We start from the raw sequence: 21,830 nt of genomic DNA, 5'->3' as shown, positions 1-21,830 counted from the left end.
GTATGAAAGTACTGTGGAGCTATGAGTGGAGTAAATATTGAGTGCTCAAAGTGTAGCGATAGAAACGCAGATGGGTGAGGGAATAGGGATAATGAGGGATTAGTCAGGAAGGCCTCTTGGAAGAGATGGAGATTTGATTTTAGGATGGTTTTGAGGGTAGGGCGACTGGCAGTTCGTTGCATGTGAAGGGGGACGTGATCTCTTCCCCCAGCCTGATTCTGGTCACCCTGGAATGGCCCAAATGACTCAACCATCTGCCCTGCATTAGTCAAGGCAGGAAATGATAAGTGCTTGGGGTCAACATGATAACAGTTTGGTTGGAGAGAAAAAGATGGATTTTAGGGTTGTTGTAAGATAGAACCAACAGAATTTCTTGACATTAATATATGAGCGGGATGAGAGAAATGAGTCGAGGATAATGCTCACGTTAGGGATTTGTAAGACTGGGGGGATGGTGGTGCTGTCTACAGTGATGGGAAAAACAGGGAGAGGACAGGGTGGGAAGATGAAGGGTTCTGTTTTGGACATGTTAAGTTTAAGATGTGAGTGGAACATCCAAGTAGGGAAGGGTTTGGTGTGGGGGTATTCTTTAGACATCTGAGTAATATTTGCTCAAATGTCCGTATGATACCTTGTGGAATTAAATGTCGTTTCTGAGTTGTTTTCCCCTTCCCCCCATTCTTCTATTGCAAGCTCCTGGTGGGTGCAGGGTGCTTCAATCAATCAATAATCATATTTATTGAGTGCTGTGTGCAGAATACTATACTAAGCGCTTGGAAGAATACAATATAACAGAGTTGACAAACATGTTCCCTGCCCAAAACTTGTCTCCCATTTATATCTTCCTAGGATGCTCCCAAGCACTTAGTACCTTGAAGGCAGTCACTAAAAATTAATGATGGTCTACACTGATATGTTTAGAAGATTAAGGAAAAGATTTAAGGCAAATATCCACATGGTCATAATTTCATAGACTCCCAGGTTTGCTCTCTGGGCTCCTTCTATCCATTTCAACAATATTTATTGATCAGGAAACTGCACTCTACATTTGGAAAACATACAAAATAAATGAAAAATATGACCCCTAACCTCAGGAAGCTTACAGTTTAATATGGGGACAGTAGTCATAAATTCACAAATATACATTAGCCAAGCATGAAATAATAGGTAGAAATAAAAGCTAAAGCTCAAATAATAAATTGGTAATCATGAAATAATAAAAAAAAACTAAAAAACACGAAGCCAGAGATTGCTGATGGGATAGTACAGAGGGGAAGGCGGGTGGGGGAATCAATTAAAGAATGCCACTTAGAGGAGGTGACTTTTTAGGAAGGTTTTAAGGGAGGGAGGCATCGGTGATGTAGCTCAGGAAGGAAAAACATGAGCAACTGGTCTAAGAAGGAGAAACAAGAGACAGGGAACAAAGTATGCAAAGTATGAGAAGCAGCATGCCTCAGTGGAAAGAGCCTGGGATTGGGAGTCAGAGGTCATGGGTTCAAATGCTGGCTCTGCTGCTTGTCAGCTGTGTGACTTTGGGCAAGTCACTTAGCTTCTCTGTGCCTCAGTTACCTCATCTGTAAAATGGGGATTAAGATTGTGAGCCCCACATGGGACAACCTGATCACCTTGTATCCTCCCCAATGCTTAGAACAGTGCTTTGCACATAGTAAGCCGGCTCAGTGGGAAGAGCCCGGGCTTTGGATTCAGAGGTCATGGGTTCGAATCCCGGCTCTGCCAATTGTCAGCCGTGTGACTTTGGGCAAGTCACTTCACTTCTCTGGGCCTCAGTTACCTCATCTGTAAAATGGGGATTAAGACTGTGAGCCCCATGTGGGACAACCTGATCCCCTTGTATGCCCCCCAGCGCTTAGAACAGTGCTCTGCACATAGTAAGCGCTCAATAAATACAAATGAATGAATAGTAAGCATTTAACAAGTACTAAAATTATTATTATTATTATTAAAGTATATTATCTCTTTACTTTTATGCTACTTCTGTCTCGTGATGGCACGAAATTTATGCATTGCTATGTAAATACCACAGAGGTAGAAGCATCACCTCAGCCCCTACATAAAATGGAGGAGGATTCATTTTAAGAAGCAACTCCACATGGTTCTTGCAGTCCACATTCTTTGTCGGGTTTTCCCTACCTGCTGCTAGGCAGCAGACTTGGAAGAGCTCCAGACTCCATGAAGTTGTTGTGGGGAGGCAAAAAATATATATAATGGGGTGGAGGATGGAGCCTTGTCACTACAGAGGAAAAAACTTCCAGAAAACCTCCAGGGATTCAGTGATGGTAAAATCAATCAACCAATCAATCAGTTTTATTTATTGAGCACTTACCATGGGCAGAGTGCTGAGAAGCAGTGTGGCTCAGTGGAAAGAGCCCAGGCTTTGGAGTCAGAGGTCATGGGTTCAAATCCCGGCTCCACCACATGTCTGCTGTGTGACCTTGGACAAGTCACTTAACTTATCTGAGCCTCAGTGACCTCATCTGTAAAATGGGGATTAAGACTGTGAGCCCCACGTGGGACAACCTGATCACCTTGCATCCCCTCCAGCGCTTAGAACAGTGCTTTGCAATGGTAAGTGCTTAACAGATGCCATTATTATTATTATTATTATTATTATTATTATTATTATTATTATTATTATTATTACTGTACTAAGCACTTGGGAGAGTACAAAACAACTGTATATAATAGATATATTCCCTCCCCACAACAAGTTTACAGTCTAGAGGGTGCCAGGGACTGGAAGCACCTGATTAGGAGTTACTGGAATGGGTCAGATCATGTCTCCAGGACTCCAGAGATGAACAAAATGCTAGCCAGGGTGACTGGAGCTACGATTGAGGTCTAGTTCTGCCCCTAGTAGTAGCACTGAGGCATGCTGCATATATTCTGCACCTAATATAGTGCAGAGTACCAAGTGGGTTCTCATTAAATGCTACTACTTAATAGCGTAGGGAAAAAACACAGTAACAGTGGATAAGAGGGAGGCTGAGAGAATAGACTTGACCAGACAAAAAGTCTGCGGTTATGCCATCTCTCAAGAAACCCTCCGTCACACTACAGTGGTATACATTCTGTCTGGAAAGCAGGCATCTTGCCAAAGCCCCTCATGCCCCTGCAAAACCTGCTTTCCTTCTAAATCCAGGCAAGTACCAGCACAGTCAGGTATATAATGTGGATATGGTGTTGTTGCATAACCCCGCATTTAGGAAAATTCACCTTTCAAAACTCAACCCATGTCTAACATCGAGTGTATGGGATCAGTCATTTCCTCCAGCACTGTGCTGCGCTCTTTCCTGGCAGACGTACCTTGTCAGAAGAGCACTCCCTAATTCTGCTCTCACATTCTAGGTAAAACACATTGTGAAACATGACTAGCTGGTTGAAAGGATGAGGAAAGACCCTTTCAAAAGCTCTACTGTTGTTTGTCCATTTAAAAATCTTAAGAACACACCCTACAGATTCATGTTTCTGCTCTGCTCAGGAAGGCAGAATGAGCTCCAGTGGTGTCAGCATGACAGCCAACTATAGGAAAGACGAGAGACATATACAGAAGCAGCAGGTCAAGCCTGTGGTTTGTCATCATGGGATCATCAACTGGAAAATCCGCCCCACAGCACGGCTGCATTTTGAGCTGCATACTTTTTATGCAACATTATATGTGGGTTCAAACTATTAGAGGGGAGTGATCGTCAAGGTGAAATCCAAGCAACACTGGAGTATTCCAAGTGCAATATGAGTAGGTTCTGGTCTAGTCAAAGAAACAGCTGGTCACTGTACCCTGAATGTGCCAGAATATAACAGCCCAACTTCTGGCTACTGACTCATTCATTAATCCCATTTGCTGGATCCTGGGTCTTTAGAGTGGAAGAAAAGACACAGGCAGCCCCTTGAAAGAAGCATCCATTCCCACCCTTTTTCTTTGTAGTTTGCTTCCTTTCCCATCTCAGAAGTGGACAGCAGATGATATGTACAACATAGGGAAGCAGTGTGGTCTAATGGAAAGATCACAATCTTAGGAGTCAGAGGACCTGGGTTCTAATCCTGGCCCTGCCACTTGCCTGCTGGGTAATCTTGGGTAAATCACTTAACTTTTCTGAGCTTCAGTTAGGTCATCTGTGAAATGGGGATTCAATACCCGTTCTCCCTCCTAGTTACACTGTGAACTCCATGTGGTTTAGGAATTGTGTCTCACATAATTTTCTTAATATAGTGTTTGGCACATGTTAAGGGCTTAAAAATCAGTTATTATTATTTGATCAGTTATTGCTGGCCCAAGTTTGGTTTGCGCAGAAGCTCCATGTTCAAAGGAAGTATACCTCATCCAAAGAGAGTGAGAAGTACAGTTATGGCTCTTAAAATTTGCATACGATTTAGAACTCCAGAATTAACCATAGAGCTAGAAAGAAGCAAGTTTATCTAATTCAACCCTGGCCTCCTCTCTCACCTTTCTGTCTTTCTCCCCCAACCGCATCCTTCCCTTGAAATGCCTTAACCAAGGTAAACAGATGGTCATTATCATCTTTTTATTATAATTGCTATCTTAAAGATTGGAAATTTATCATTTTCCTTGCTAGTTTGTTCCAACGGTCAAGTCATTCAAAGGCAAGTTCTTCCTATTTCAAAACTGTGGTCTCTCTTGCACTATGTCCTTGCCCTAATTTTCTAAGCTCCTTTACATGCTTCAGGATTTATTGCCAGTGAGCATATAGCAAAATAAGAGGGGAGAGTCAGTCCAGACCTCTAACTTCTTTCCCCCAACTCTTCCCCACCACATTCTCCACCACAGCTGTTGCAGATCCCACCTCCACCACAGCTTCTGTCACGCAATTTTTTCCTTCTCCTCCTCTTCTTCCATCATGACCGCTGCCACCCACCTCATATGTTGAGTCCCTTTGACCAATCTCTTTTTTTCCAGGAATTCCCAGAAAGCCCAGGAAGTAGAACTAGCCAACACACCAACATAAACATACCAGAGAGTCTATGTAAATCAACTTGTGTCCTGTTTTAGGTTGTTTTCTAATTCCCCGTGCTTGTGGTAAACCACAACATTTTCAATTTATTACACATGTGTAACATTTGCTTACATTAGGGGTTCTTTTTAGCAGGCATATTTGGGGATGGAGTTAGGTGTTTTTAACACTGAATGGTTTGGGGGCTAGGAAATCTATCATTTTATGGGACTTTTGTTGCTCATCCTCCCACTTTGTGGAGAATTTCAGGTTGCCGACTTGTATTTCCCAAGCGCTTAGTACAGTGCTCTGCACACAGTAAGCGCTCAATAAATACGATTGAATGAATGAATGAATATGGTGTCACTATTTTCTGAAATCATAGGAATGGGATTGAAGCCATGTTTGTGTGGTTAGCTTAGCTAACTAGAGATTCAATGTCAAAAAAACCCCAGCCACATAGTGGAGGAAGAGACATTTAAAAACTTGAATCAAAACAGGGTAAAATTAGGGTTTCCTCGCTCCTACCCCTAGTGCTTATAAACCCATCAATGAGGCTTTGAAACTAGGGAGGAAACAGAGTTTGATTTTTCCCTACCTGTAATTTATTTTAGTGTCTGCCTTCTCTGTTAGATTTCATTTCCTTGAAAATGGGGATCAGGTCTACCAACTCTACTGTCCTCACCTAAGCACTTATCACTGTTCTCTGAGTAAAGTGCTCAATAAATGCTATTGATTGACTTCACCCTATTAATAAACAACTGTTTTCTAGAGGAATCACATCTTTTTTGTAGTGATATATTTTTTGTGTGATTTAAGCATTTTTTTACTACGTATTGATGTAATATATTTCAGGGTATGCTACTGAATCCATTTAGAAAAATTAGTAACTGGCCATTTTTGCAAAATATTATTTTGTAATCTAGGTTTGAACTCTGCTGTGACTTTTATTTGCTACACCAAATCTTGCCTCCTGTAACAGTGTACATTTCAATACCATAATTAATTTATATATATTGGAGTCTGTCTCCCCCTCTAGACTGTGAGCTTGGTGTGGGAAGGGAATGTGTCTCTTTATTGCTATAAAGTACTCTTCCAAGTGCTTAATACAGTGTTCTGCACACAGTAAGCACTCAATAAATACGATTGAATGAAAAAATGAATGAATATCAGTCCCCTAGTGAGATTGCTGTAAAAATTTATCCCTTTGTTGGAATCTGGTTTAGCAATTTTGAATAAAGGAGCAAATGCTGCATCTAGGAATCTATTTTCTTTTATTAGACACCAAAATTTCAAAGCCAGCTTTCAAATTTTCCCAGTAATGAAATGGAATGACTGAAATATTAATAAGGAAAAAAGGTCTTTGAGTTCATACATAGTTATTCAGTTCCTAAAGTGTTCTGCCATCATAATATTTTCCTAAAATAAAAAAGTGGAAAATGCTATATTATTATTTACTAGGCTGGGAGTTTCACTTCTCTGTGCTTCAGTTCCCTCATGTAAAATAGGGATTAAGTCTGTGAGTCCTATATGGGACAGGGACTGTGTCCAACCCAGTGCTTGGCACATAGTAGGCACTTAGCAAATACCACAATTATTATTATTATTATTATTATTATTATCATTTATCATGTAACCTTGATTTTTTTAAAAGCATGTAGGCCATTAAAATACTTTTGAAATGCTTTGTATCATCTTAGCATTCACTGAACAAAGCTTAATTTGGAAACAGGGATGTGAATTTCACTTTTGGGTCCACACAGTTTAACTTCACATGAGAAAGCGCTTTGGTCGTAAGTCATGGAAGAAAATGTTTCCAATCCATGTGGATAATGTTTTCATTTAATCATGCAAAGATATTGAAATCATTATAAGCATATTTTGCTTTCTATTACAAAAGTGGTTGTTTTTCCAGTAAATGCAGTATTGCTAGGCTAGCTAAAGATGCATTTGATAAACAGTAATTAAGGTAATTTCATTTATGAAAAATAGTTTTATTTAATTGAAGAATGCTGAAATGGCAGGGCAACCTTCTGTTCTTGGTATTTTTTGTAACAAAATTTAAAAATATATCTAAAAGAAAACATCAGTTTCCTTTGGAAAAATCATACTGAAAAAACAGTGCAAATTCCCAAATGGTCTGAGAGCATCATTACCTGGACATTACACAATAACCATGTAATTTAGCACAACTGGTAATTTAATGCAGTGCTTTCAGGACTTCCAATAGGTAGAATCGTTAAATTAGAACACTGGAACCTCAAATTGCCATTAGTTGAAGGCCATTATGACCTCGTTTATTAAAGCTAGGTAGGTTCCAGTACACTAGGCTTTGAATGTATGTCCAAAGCTTCTTTTTGAGTACTGCATATATCTCTTAAAGCATTAACGACTGGAGCCTACCTCATTTTGAATAATGCTTTCAAACGTTTGGGGAAGTTGGGTGGCCATTTGTCTACCTTTCAGCTGGACTGTCCTTTGCGCAGTACAACATCCTTTCGCCTTGGCTCTGCCTCCAAATCCCTTGGCTCAGAAGTGGCATTCATTTTCATAGGGGCCTAGGAGGTAAAAGAATAGCTCTGGAGCAACGGTGAGGTCAGAGGTTCCCTCTTTAGAAACACCTTCATCCAGCCTAACTGTACGGTCATCGACAAACTGGCCCTTAATAATAATAATAATAATAATAATAATAATAATAATAATAATAATAATAATAATAACGGCATTTGTTAAGCGCTTACTGTATGCAAAGCACTCTTCTAAGCACCGGGGAAGTTACAAGGTGATCAGGTTGTCCCACGTGGGGCTCACAGCCTTAATGCCCATTTTACAGATGAGGTAACTGAGGCCCAGAGAAGTGAAGTGACTTTCTCAACGTCACACAGCAGACATGTGGCGGAGCGGGATTCGAACCCACGACCTCTGACTCCAAAGCCCAGGCTCTTTCCACTGAGCCGTCATTATTTATCAGTACATTCCCAGCATGTGCTTAGAGAAGCAGCATGGTGTAGTGGCTAGAGCGTGGGCCTGGAAATTAGAAGGGCATGGGTTCTAATCCCGGCTCCACCACTTGTCTGCTGTGTGACCTTGGGCAAGTCACTTCACTTCTCTGTGCCTCAGTTACATGTAAAATGGGGATTAAGACTGTGAGTCCCACATGGGGCAGGGACTATGTCCAACCTGAGTTGCTTGTAACCGCCCCAGCACTTAGTACAGTGCCTGGCACATTGCAAGCACTTAACAAGTACCATAATTATTATTATCATTATTATTATTTTAGGGTTGTCTGTGTCCATACTATTTAGTATAAAGACTGACTTCATACTGCAGACTACAGGTCCAACCACCTGTAACATCTTCACGTTTCCAAACAACAACAAGGGAAGGTGTCTAAGAGGAATCAACAAGTGATGCAGAGGTGCTCTGAGCATACATACCTACAGAGAATGAGAAGCAGCGTGGCTCAGTGGAAAGAGCCCGGGCTTTGGAGTCAGAGGTCATGGGTTCGAATCCTGGCTCCGCCACATGTCTGTTGTGTGACCTTGGGCAAGTTACTTAACTTCTCTGAGCCTCAGTTACCTCATCTGTAAAATGGGAATTAAGACTGTGAGCCCTACGTGGGACAACCTGATCACTTTGTATCCCCCCCAGCGCTTAGAACAGTGCTTTGCACATAGTAAGTGTTTAACAAATGCCAACATTATTATTATTATTATTATTATTCCCTGAGGGGAATTGTTGGGAGAACTGGACTGCCAGAGGGCTGGAGTTGGAGTAGGAGCAGAGGAGATTTGTGGAGAGAGAGGAAGAGAAAATTGGGGAGGCAGGAGGGTCGATGCCCGTGAGAGAACCTAGAGCCAATGGAGAAGTTGGGAGAGAGAAGAGGAGCTGAGAGTCCAGAAGAGAGCCCAGCTGGGGAAAGAGAGGGGGCAGAGGCAGGAACTAATTAGGGATTAGGGACACTGATGGAGGCAGTGACAAGAGACAGGGGAGAGTCTAGGGAGGGACACCAGGTGCCGACTGCTATGTACAAATATACTGTTCATATGTGACTGTTCATATGTGACATTCCTCCCTTCAAGGCCCTACTGAGAGCTCACCTCCTCCAGGAGGCCTTCCCAGACTGATCCCCTTCCTTCCTCTCCCCCTCGTCCCCCTCTACATCCCCCCATCTTACCTCCTTCCCTTCCCCACAGCACCTGTATATATGTATATATGTTTGTACATATTTATTACTCTATTTATTTATTTATTTTACTTGTACATATCGATTCTATTTATTTTATTTTGTTAGTATGTTTGGTTTTGTCTCCCCCTTTTAGACTGTGAGCCCACTGTTGGGTAGGGACTGTCTCTATATGTTGCCAATTTGTACTTCCCAAGCGCTTAGTACAGTGCTCTGCACACAGTAAGCGCTCAATAAATACGATTGATGATGATGATGATGATGACATGGTAAGACAAAATTGGGCTTGTACTGTTTCTCCTAACTTCCACTGCAGTGGTTGTAAGGTCATTATGGGCAGGGGACCCGTCTAACAACTCTGTTTTAATGTACCCTCCCAAGTGCTTAGTATAGGGAAGCAGAATGGCCTTGTGGATAGAGCACGAGCCTGGGAGTCAGAAGGTCATGGGTTCTAATCCAGACTCTGCCACTTGTCTGCTGTATGACCTTGGGCAAGTCACTTCATTTCTCTGGGCCTCAATTCCCTCTTTTGTAAAATGGGGATTAAGACTGTGAGCCCCATGTGGGACAGGGACTGTGTCCAAACTGATTTTCTTGTATTCCCCCCAGGGCATAGTACAGTGCCTGGATCATAGTAAGCACATAACAAATACCACAATTATTATTATTATTATTACAGAGGTCTGCACATAATAAAAAGTGCTCAATAAATATGATTGATTGATAGCAAGATAGCTGGAAAGCAGCATGTCCCAGTGAATAGAGCACAGGCCTGAGAGTCAGAAGGACCTGGGTTCTAACTGTGGCTCCACCTCTCGTCTGCTGTATGACCTTGGGCAAGTCACTTAACTTCTCTGTGCCTTATTACCTCATCTGCAAAATGGGGATTAAGACTGTGAGCTCTATGTGGGACAGGGACTGTGTCCAGATATCCAAATGCTTAGTACAGTGCCTGGCACATATTCGGAAGCAGCGTGACTTAATGGAAAGAGCACGGGCTTGGGAGTCAGAGGTCATGGATTCAAATCCTGTCTCCACCAATTGTCAGCTGTGTGACTTTGGGCAAGTCACTTGACTTCTCTGTGCCTCAGTTACCTCATCTATAAAACGGGGATGAAGACTGTGAGCCCCCCGTGGGACAACCTGATCACCTTGTATCCTCCCCAGTGCTTAGAACAGTGCTTTGCACATAGTAAGGGCTTAATAAATGCCATTATTATTATTAAGCTTATTGTGGGCAGGGAACGTGTCTGTTTATTGTTGCATTGTATTGTCCTAAGCACTTAGTACAGTGCTCTGGACATAGTAAGCGCTCAACAAATATGATTGAATTAAGCACTTAACAAATACCATAAAAAAGAGTTACTTTTTTATATCCCCCCCCCCCCCAAAAAAAACACTGACCATATCCTGAGGGATATGATAAAGGAAATAGATAATCTGCTGCAAATAGTACCTTCCCCCTGGCAAAAAGACAGTACCGTAATTGAATCCCAGAATGTTTGCGGTGCCTTTGCTTCAGCCGGTTCCTCTCTGGCTGTGGCAGATGAAAAGATCAGTTTGCTTCTGCTGGCCTTACAACTGCCAGCTCCCAATAGACAGAAAGGAGCCAGTGGATACCAGGTGGAAGCATTTTGCATTGCAACTCAATGCACAGTGAAAGCATTGAGCAATATTTATATTTATATATTTTATATATAATATATATAATATATATTATAAATATTTATATATATAATATTTATAAAGCAATATTTAAACGAGGTTATTTCCTTGTTAGACTTTAGACCGGCTCTGCTTATGGGGCTTCTGTTGATTTCCATGGAGGAGCTGTGGGCTTGAAACATCTCCATGGAACTTTAGGCCAAATCCATCAATCGATCATATTCATTGAGCACTTACTATATGCAGAGCACGGTGCTAAGTAGTTGAGAAAATAGAACCAAATTAGCAGACACTTTCATTCATTCACTCATTCATTCAATCATATTTATTGAGTGCTTACTGTATGCAGAGCACTGTACTAAGCACTTGGGAAGTACAAGTTGGCAACATATATAGACGGTCCCTACCCAACAGTGAGCTCACAGTCTAGAAGGGGGAGACAGAACAAAACAAAACATGTAGACAGGTGTCAAAGTTGTCAGAACAAATAGAATTAAAGCTAAATGCACATCATTAACAAAATAAATAGAATAGTAAATATGTACAAGTAAAATAAATAGAGTAACAAATCTGTACAAATATATATATACAAGTGCTGTGGAGAGGGGAAGGAGGTAGGGCGGGGGGGATGTGGAGGAGGAGAGGAAAAAGGGGGTTCAGTCTGGGAAAGCCTCTTGGAGGAGGTGAGCTCTCAGTAGGGCTTTGAAAGGAGGAAGAGAGCTAGCTGGGCAGATGTGTGGAGGGAGGGCATTCCAGGCCAGGGGAATGACGTGGGCTGGTGGTCGATGGCGGGACAGGCGAGAACAAGGTACAGTGAGGAAGAAATGTACACTCTCCTCCCTGTCGGGGAATCGAACCCCGGTCTCCCGCGTGACAGGTGGGGATACTCACCACTGTACTAAAAGGGAGAATTGGAATGAGAATAGGAACCTAAATTTGTCTTCCTAGTTGTCTGGTTGATTTTAAATTCCTAGAAACTGAATATGTCCTGTTATAAATATGGGGCAGATGAGTTATGTGTCCTACAGTGGCTTGAAATGTGACACACACTAGAATTCCTTTACCTTTTCCCATAGAACTGTGACCATCCTTACCTGTGTTTGTATTCAACACACTACTTTGGTGTGGGTGTTGCTGTTTTTTCTGTCCCTTTTTCACAGAGATTTTATTTTGGCTCACAAATGGCAGCTACTTATCCCAGGACTCTCTCATCAAATTTCACATGCTGATCCTTAATGGCAGGTGTTAACTTCCTTGCAGTTAATGTGAATGGGTTGAATAAACCCATAAAGAGACAGAATGTCCTGGCATATAAAAGGAGGGAGAGCGGGATGCCTGTTTGGAGTCAAGACACATTTGTCACCAAGTGAACTCTGTGAACTGGGAAAGGAGTGGGTATTTGTCAGGGTGGGGTGGGTGGCTGAAGAGAGGGAGGACGAGTCAACAGCTAGTAGCACATGAAGCTAATAACATCAGTGGTATTTATTTAGTGCTTACTATGTTCAGAGCAATGTACTAAGTGCTTGGGAGAGTACAGTACAGCAGAACTGGCAGACCCATTACCTGCCACCCAGCAAACTAGTAGCAGACTAGAAGTCAGGACTGCTGTTTCTGATGTCCCATAGTTCTTGATCCTGTCGCTATTTTGCATTGATTTCATGGAGGCCCACTTTGATATTCTCTATCAGATTTAACCTCAGGGGAATCAGCTGAGGAGATTTGTTCTGAATTCAGTACATTTGCCTTATCTTTTGGGGATCAAGGATGCAGTTTGAGTTGTATCATTCTAAACTGAGCCATGCTCTTCCAGGACGTTGATCTCCTGGGGAACTTCCAGGCTGAGGTAAGGCTCAGTGGAAAGAGCATGGGCTTTGGAGTCAGAGGTCATGGGTTCAAATCCCGACTCCGCCAATTGTCAGCTGTGTGACTTTGGGCAAGTCACTTAACTTCTCTGTGCCTCAGTTACCTCATCTGTAAAATGGGGATTAAGACTGTGAGCCCCCCGTGGGACAACCTGATCGTCTTGTAACCTCCCCAGCGCTTAGAACAGTGCTCTGCACATAGTAAGCGCTTAATAAATGCCATCATTATTATTATTATTATCACCAGTCATTGATTTTTCTCATGTAGCAATATATATATATATATATGTATATATTTGTATATTTATATATTCTTCTAGAGGTTTGCCTCTGACAGTTTCCAACCAGTGATTTTCAGCTGGAACAAAATGAAAGCAGAGAATATAAAGGAGAGTGGAAGAAGTAGTTAGGTCCTTTACCAGTCCAGCAGGCATGTGGCTGACTCGGCAAAGCTGGAAGGGGCTGACTCAGTAAGCAGTGTGGCTCAGTGGAAAGAGCACGGACTTGGGAGTCAGAGGTCATGGGTTCTAATCCTGACTCTGCCACATGTCTGCTGCGTGACCTTGGGCAAGTCACTTGACTTCTCTGTGCCTCAGCTACCTCATCTGTAAAATGGGGATTAAGACTGTGAGCCTCACGTGGGACAACCTGATCACCTTGTATCCCCCCAGAGCTTAGAACAGTGCTTTGCACATAGTAAGCGCTTAACAAACACCATCATTATTATTTATCATAATTGTAGGTTCATAAGGCTACAGGCTGTATAGCCTTGGGCAAGTGTTAAGCTTTATATACCTCCACTTCCCAGCAAGAAAATAGGGCTCATAGTATTTGGAACTTTACTGAGTTGTTCAGCACTTCAAAAATATGAATAGCAGAAATATGTATTTCCACCCATCTAAAGCTACTTGGAAATTAGCACCCACTCATCTAGAGGCCTTCAAAGAGCATTGTAAGATATTTGTTTCTGCTTTAAAAATCCTGGCATGATCATCTCTAGTGAAGTCTACTGGCAGAAATCCAATAAACATTAAAAACTTAAGAGTTTACTGTGACTTTGAACCAGGGAGATGAGGTTACTTCTGTGTGAAAGAAATGATTGCATTAGTTCTGAGGCCATTTAAATTATCTAGTTGTTTCCTCAAATACCCTTCTCGACCTTTCTTGAAATATTTAGAAATAGTCACGCTCAATAACTTTGATTATTACATAGAAGTCCTCCAGTAAATGTGGCTTTTATCATATTTCTAGATAGGAGCAAAAACTTTGCTGACAGGTTTTCTAGGCCCCAGTAAATGTTTCTGCACCTTGGTGAAAAGAATAAATGGAAATAGTCTCCAGGCATTTTTGACCTGTCAAGGTGCTCATGACAGAAATGCCACCTGTATTGTATCCAAAGTTTAAAATCCCCAGATAGTCCACCTACTTCACTTGAGAAATGGCTAAATGAATTTCAAATGAGGGGAAGGAATGAAGCCCAGGCTGACAAGGAAGGTCATTTAGAAAAAGTCTTTGTCAGGTCCCGAGACCAATAGCTGACACTGAAGAACAGCAATGGCACAGATCATAGGACTCTAAGCAGTGTCACTGCTAGATTGCACTAATGGCCCATCCATCTGGCCCCAACAATGAACTGAATATTTGAAGACGTACTGTGTTTATTTCCCTCCTTGAAATACATGATAACGGTTCAGGACTATCACCTAAATACCCTAAATTTTCCATCTACCCACTATGGAGTCTTGATAATGAATTTATCCAAATTCTACTTGAGCCTATCAGTGATTTCAGTCTGCTCAATTCCAAACGGTAACAAATTTCCCAAGTTTTCTAGCTACTGTGTACAGAAATGTTTCCTTTTTTATTTGAGGTACTCACCTTCAAGATTCAGTGTCCTTCCATCATGTTGTTGTGATATTTGGGAACAATTCCAGCTTCACCTTGCTCACACCCATCAAAATTTTGCAAACTTTAGACACGTTCTCGCTGTCTTTGCTTTTCAAGACTGGAGTATTAATATTTTATATTATCCCTGTGTGTGAAATTCTCTAGCTCCCGACTGTCTTGGTTACTCATCTCAAGCACTTCCAGTTACGACTAAACCCAGGCAACATAGCAACCATTTGTTTGCTTACCATTCTTAAAAGACATTAATTGCCTTGGTATCATAAATAATAATAATAATCATATTCGTTAAGCACTGACTATGTTCCAGGCAATGTTCTAAACACTGGGGTAGGTACAAGATAATCAGGTTGGACACAGTCCCTGTCCCACACAAGGTTCTCAGTTGTAATCCCCATTTTACAGATAGGGAATTGAGGCCCAGTGAAATGACTTGCCCAGGGTCACACAGACAAGAGAAAGAGACAGGATTAGAATCCAGGTCTTTCTGATTACTAGTCCCATGCTGTATCCACTAAGCCACACTGCTTCTCTAGCCATGGCAGACTGAGGAAAAACCAATGGAAGCAGAGTTCAGTGAGGAAACTTGAAATGGTACCATCAGAGCTTTCAACACTCTTTGAGCACCATAATGTAATTAGTTTACCCATTATTTTGATATTTGATCCTCTCATTACTCAGAAACTTTAAAAGTTTTCAGTAAACCACACAATGTAAGTAGAATCAAGTGGAACTGATTTGGGCTTTATATTGAGTATTTCAAGTTCGCATTGATCTTATTTCCCACCGACAATCTGGAAAATAATGTCTTAGTATTTTATGAACTCCCTTCCCCACCCCATTTGTTTTTTCAGTTGTGTTTGTAATTTTAACGATGTGATCATAGGAGCTAGTAGAGTGCTAACCTAAGTGGTTTGTGTCTAGCATTCTATATAGCTAAAATGGTTGCTACCTTTGCTGGAATCACACCAGTAAATGTGTATATTCTTCTCTGGGAGTAAGAGGACCTGAGCTCTAATCCGGGCTTTGCCATTTGTCTGCTGTGTGACCTTGGACAAGTCACAATTTCTCCTCACCTCAGTTCCCTCATCTGCAAAATGGGGATTCAATTCTTGTTCTCCCTCCTACTTAGACTGTGAGCCCCACGTGGGACTTGATTATCTTGTATTTACCTGGGCACATAATCCAATGCTTAACCATAATACAGAGTTAACAAATACCACAATTATTATGTGTCAAGGGAACCAGGTGGATAACGATTATGACAATTTTGTTATAACCCAGCCTCTTCCCCTCTCTTTATCAGGAGGAAATTATCCATATTCATGTACTGTACTTTCCCAAGCACCCAGTACAGTATTCTGCACACAGAAAGTTCTGACTAAATACCAGTGAGTGATTGATTCATCTAGAAGTTAGCAGTCCTTTCTTCTGTGTTATATTTGTGATAAGATTGTATAGCCATGTTGCTACTTGTATAACCTCTGGACAGCAGCTTTGCTGGAGTAAGCAATCCAGGGAAGCGCTTAATTGGGAAGTTAATCATCTCTACGCTCCTGAAAGGTCTTGGAATTGGCACCTTCCTGGTTTAGAAGGGTGGAATCAAACCCAGTGAGCAAAAGTAAATGAGTGGAACTGTGTACCACTCCACATTTCTGAATAAGGGTCCTGGCCCTGAAGCTCTATTTATTTTATTAACAATGTGTATATATCTATAATTCTATTCATCTATTTTGATGGCATTGACACCTGTCTACTTATTTTATTTTCTTGTCTGTCTCCCCCCCTAGACTGTGAGCCCACTGTTGGGTGGGGACTGTCTCTATCTGTTGCCACATTGTACATTCCAAGCACTTAGTACAATGCTGTGCATACAGTAAGTGCTCAATAAATATGATTGAATGAATGAATGAAAGAAATCAGAATGGATCCAGTAAAATTCAATTGGAAAAGCTGAATGTACTCTTTCTATTTCATTAGAGTGCAAACTCCTTAAGGGAAGGAACTTTGACTAGGGATTCATCTCAATGTTTGCTACAGTATGTTACCCAAAGTTGGGGCTCAAAAATCACTATGGGTGATCTGATTTACTTGAACTAAATGTGCATTACAGACAGTTTCTTTATGGAAGCCAGTCCTCTCACTGATCCCTAGAATAGCTGAACTATCTTTTTGAAATACCTCAATTTTTCCTAGGGGACACTGAACTCTTGTCTTAGGAAAAGTAGAAAAGTGGTACTCAGTTACTCTCTCTCCAGGAGGTAAGTAGAAAATAAAATGAACCAAATCAACCTTCCTCGCAGACATACTTACGATCCGTGATAAGACCGAGAGGCAGTCTACAGATTTACATAATTCCAGAAGGAAATAGTTGTAAATCAATTAATCAATCAATCATATTTATTAAGCGCTCACTATGTTCAGAGCACTGTACTAAGCGCTTGGGAAGTACAAATTGGCAACATATAGAGACAGTCCCTACCCAACAGTGGGCCGTAAATGAGTGAATAGTCCACCAGGATGAACCTGAATTTATATTTCCAGAGACAGGTCAAATTCCATTTGCTGATTTCCCAGTGTAGAGCACAATCTGGGGCTCATATAATCAAATCACCTACATGTCTACTCTAATGACCAAAAGACCAATGATTGGACAAATGCTGATGAAGTAAAAGATCATATTCTCCTTGACATATATAAATGTGTTCCTACTAAGTTGTATCCTACAGGCCATGATACTCCTCAGGATTTTGAGGGGAATATAGGTGATGTATTCTGAAAGTAGAGCTCATTATTTTGAATTGAGTTTATTATATTCAGAGGGAAATTTGATACTTGAGCTCTTAAATAATAGCCAACTGCTTCTTAAGTCTTTTCTTAAGACTTAAGTCTTTTCTTAGTGAGAGATAAATACCTTCAAGCAAGGAAGACAAATAGCCTAAAATGAAAAGCTTTATGTTCAATCTTCAATAATCCCCCATCACTGCATCCCAAAATCAATGCATCAAAAACTTCAACCCTTTCATAGTTAGGAGTAGTCAGTTCATGGATTGTATTAGGACTAGAATTAAGAGTGATGATTGGATTGAGGCAAATTGGGTCTTCAGGATAAGAGTTAGGATTAGATGTTGGGTTGGTATATTTTGTCAGTTCTTGAATGTCAGTAAGTAAATATTGGGTGATGGATTTATCCATGACTGTCTTGTAAGTATTTATTTTCTGCCAGGCTTTCAACACCTTAGTGAGCAACTAATACTATTTAACTTGAGCTTATTTTCACTCATTGCATTGCTTATCTCCATAGCACACACATCATACTGTGAGAGACTAATTGAACTACTTTAGTACTGTATGTGTTTTAGTCTTCACATGATCTCTGAGTTACTCCTGTCCTATGTTCACCTCCATATATCTGACTCTTGTTTGCTAGATTGGTCAGGGTGCCTTATCTTCACACTTTGGAAAATGAGAGGATGAGGGACACAATCTGTCTCTCTTTAGATTTTCTCTTTCCAAACCTGTTAAGACCAGAGATTTTGTAAATGATTCTGAGTAATCTTCACTTTGCACCACTCTCTCTCCATCTTCAAAGTCATCGTAAAATCACATCTTCTCCAAGAGGCTTTCCCTGAGTAAGCCCTCATTTCCCTTACTCACTCTGTACTAAGTGCTTGAGAGAGTACAATACAGCAGAATACAACAGGCACATTTCCTGCCCATAACGAGCTTACAATCTAGAGGGGAAGACAGACATTAATATGAAAACTATGTCCATAAGTGCTGTGGGGTAGATGATGCAGAAGGGAGTGGAAAAAGAAAGAATTAGAGTTTAGGGAAGGCTTCTTGGAGATGTGCCCTCAATAAGTATCTGTTGGATAGGAAAAGCGAAGGTGTTCCAAGCCAGAGGCAGGGTATGGGGAAAGGGTCTGCAGTGAGATAGATGACACTGAGGTACAGTGAGTTGGTTTGCATTAGCAGAGCAAATTGTGCTGGTTGGGTTGTAGAAGGAGACTACTGAGGTGTGAGATATGAGAGGGCAAGGCAATTGAGTTCTTTAAAGCTAATAGTAAGGAGGTTTTATTGGATTTGGATTGCAACAACTGGAGGTTCTTGAGGAGCGGGGTAACATGAACTGAACGTTTTTATAGAAAAATGATCTGGGCAGCAGAGTGAAGTATGGTCTGGAGTGAGAAGAGACAGGAGACAGGGAGGTCAGCAAGGAGACATATAATAATCAAGGCAGGGTAGGATAAATGCTTGGATTAACGTGGTAGAAGTTGGGAAGGAGAGGAAAGGATGGATTTTAGTGATGTTGTGAAAGTTGGACCGAGAGGATTTAGTGATAGATTATGTGTACTTAATGAGAGAGAAGAGACAAGAATAATGTCAAGGTTACAGGCTTGCAAAACAGGAAGGATGGTAGTTCTGTCTCCAGTGATGGGAAAGTCATGGGGAGGGCAAGGTTTGGATAGGAATATAAGGATTTCTGTTTTGGATATGTTAAGTGTGAGGTGATGGCCAGATATCCAAGTAGAGATATCTTGAAGGCAGGAGGAAATGAGAGTCTGTAAATACTGAGAGAGATCAGGTCTGGAGATGTAGATTTGGGAATCATCGTCACAGAGGAGATAGTTGAAGCCATGTGAGTGAATATGTTCTCCAAGGGAGTAAGTTTAGATGGAGAATAGAAAGGGACCCAGAACTGAAATTTGAGAGATGTCCATAGTTAGGGAGAGGGAAGCAGAGGAAGAGTCTGTGAAGGACACTGAGACTGAGTGGCCAGGGAGATAGGAGGAGAACCAGGAGAGGACAGTGTTAGTGAAGCTGAGGTTGGATAATACTTCCAGGAGAAGTTGGAGGTCAACAGAGTTGAAGGTAGCTGAGAGGTAGAGGAGGATAAAAATGGAATAGAGACCATTGGATTTGTTAGGAAGAAGATCATTTGTGACCTTTGAGAGCGTGGTTTCTGTAGACTGAAGGGGATGGAAGCCAGATAGGAGGGGGATAAGGAGAGAATTGGAGGAGAGGAACTTGAGACAACAGATGTAGACAACTCACTCAAAGAGTATGGAGGAGAATGGTAGATGGGGTGATAGCTGGGAGCTGTGGGGTCAAGGGAGGGTTTTGGTTTTTTTTAGAATGGAGAGACATGAGCATGATATAAGCAGTGGGGAAGAAGCCATCAGAGAGCAAACAGTTGAAGATGGTGGTCAGGGAGGGAAGACGGAGGGGGCAAGCGTTTTGATACTATGTGAAGGGATGGGGTCAGATGTGCAGGTGAAGGGAATGGATTTCAAGAGAAGGCAGGAGATCTGCTCTTGAGACACTGCTGGTAAGGATAGGAGAGTTGAAGAAGGGGCAGGAGTAGGAAGGGACTGGTGAGGAGCAGGAGAGATTTTAGGGAGATTATGCCTGATAGTTTCAATTTTCTCAATAAAGCAGGTAGCCAGGTTTTTAGGGGAGACTTCACCACTTCAGTCTATACTTTATTCTGCTGCCTGGTTTATCTTTCTACAGAAATGCTCTGAATACATCACCCCGCTCCTCAATAATCTCCTTTGGTTGCATATCACCTTCGTATTAAAGCAAAAACTCCTCACAATTGGCTTAAAAGCTCTCCATCACTTTGTCCCTTCCTGCCTCACCTCCCTTCTCTCCTTCTACAGCCCAGCCTGCACAGTACAATCCTCCACCGCTAACCTCCTCACTGTGCCTCATTCTCGCCTGTCCTGCCATTAACCCCTGGCCCACGTCCTACCTCTGGCCTGGAATACTCTCCCTCCTCACATTTGCCAAACTAGCATACTTCTCCCCCTTCAAAACCCTACTGAAAGCTCACCTCCTCCAGGAGGCCTTCCCAGACTGAGCTGCCCCTATTCTCTGCTCCTCCCCTCCCCATCACCCTTACTCCCTCTCACTGCTTTACCCCTCTCCCTGCCCCACGGCACTTGTGTATATATGTACATATCTATTATTTCATTATTCTATTTATTTTATTAATGATGTGTTTATATCTATAATTCTATTTATTTATATTGATGCTATTGATGCCTGTCTACTTGTTTTGTTGTCTGTCTCCCCCCTTCTAGATTGTGAGCCCATTTTTGGGTAGGGATCATCTCTATTTGTTCCTGAATTGTACTTTCCAAGCACTTAGTACAGTGCTTTGCACACAGTAAGCACTCAATAAATATTATTGAATTTATTAATGAATGAATGAGAGGGATAGGGGAGGCAGGCAGACATGAGGTTTGAGGAAGGAGTTAAAGTTCTGGAACAACGGGTGAAGGCAATGGGCATGGGTGTCAATAAGGATAGAAAAATAATGTTGCAGGGAAGAGTTAAAACACGCTCTCTCTTCTACATTGCTTATGTACTATAAGCACTTGATATGCACCCCACCCTCAGCCTGATGGTTCTGATGTACACATTTTAAATTCTGCCATTTTCCCCTATCTGTATTTATTTCAATGTCTGTCTCCTCCTCGAGATTGTAAACCTGTGGGCAGGAATTGTGTCTACCAACTCTATTGTATTGTACTTTCCCAAGCACTCAGTACAGTGCTTTGCACGTAGTAAGCACTTAATAAATGCCACCAATTGAGTTGCAACTTTGCTACCCATTTCCTAGGATCTCCTGACCTATGACATAGTTGTCAGAGAGATACCACTTGCACCACTCAGCAAACATACCACATGTACAAAGAGGGGAGTGAGCATTGAGACTCACACACTGGATATACTGGAAATTATCTGGAACACCTCTATTAGAAAACAGCAGCCTTGATCATGTAGATCGTTTGACTGACACATCTTTCCAAATAGACCAGTTGTCAGTATTGAGTCACCTCAAAAGGCATTTAGACATTTCCCAACCGCCTGATGGATAAGATGAATGTTTTGTGCATTTCCAGAGGGAGAATAGTGAGCCAGGAGTATCTCTATTCTGGTCGTCACCCTTCCCCCTAATGATGTGTCAACAAATCCCAGAAAATCTTCTACTCCATCATCATCATCAGTATGAGTGGAGCAACTATCATGTGCCAAGAACCAGACTAGATATGTAGAGGACCTTCAGAAGAAATGTATAACTTGATTCTTGCCCTCAAGGAGACAAGATGGCATAAACTAATGAATAAACCATTGTTAAAATAGCATGGAAGGAATTGGCCTTGCTCCTTGAGAGCAGGGACTGTGCCTTTCTCTGGTTTCTGTGGTATGTTCCCAAGTGCCTAGTACAGTGCT

General features: G+C 41.6%; 1 protein-coding gene across 1 annotated transcript in view; it reads left to right on the top strand.

Moving 5' to 3' along the window:
• Nucleotides 1-21,830, top strand: part of EYA4 (EYA transcriptional coactivator and phosphatase 4) — a 219,728-nt gene that overhangs the window by 121,332 nt on the left and 76,566 nt on the right. The window lies entirely within an intron of this gene.

This window comes from Tachyglossus aculeatus, chromosome 2 (assembly GCF_015852505.1).
Source record: "Tachyglossus aculeatus isolate mTacAcu1 chromosome 2, mTacAcu1.pri, whole genome shotgun sequence".
NCBI classification, from domain to species: domain Eukaryota; kingdom Metazoa; phylum Chordata; class Mammalia; order Monotremata; family Tachyglossidae; genus Tachyglossus; species Tachyglossus aculeatus.
Note: the sequence above shows the minus strand (reverse complement) of the source record. Positions and strands in the feature narration are given on the sequence as shown.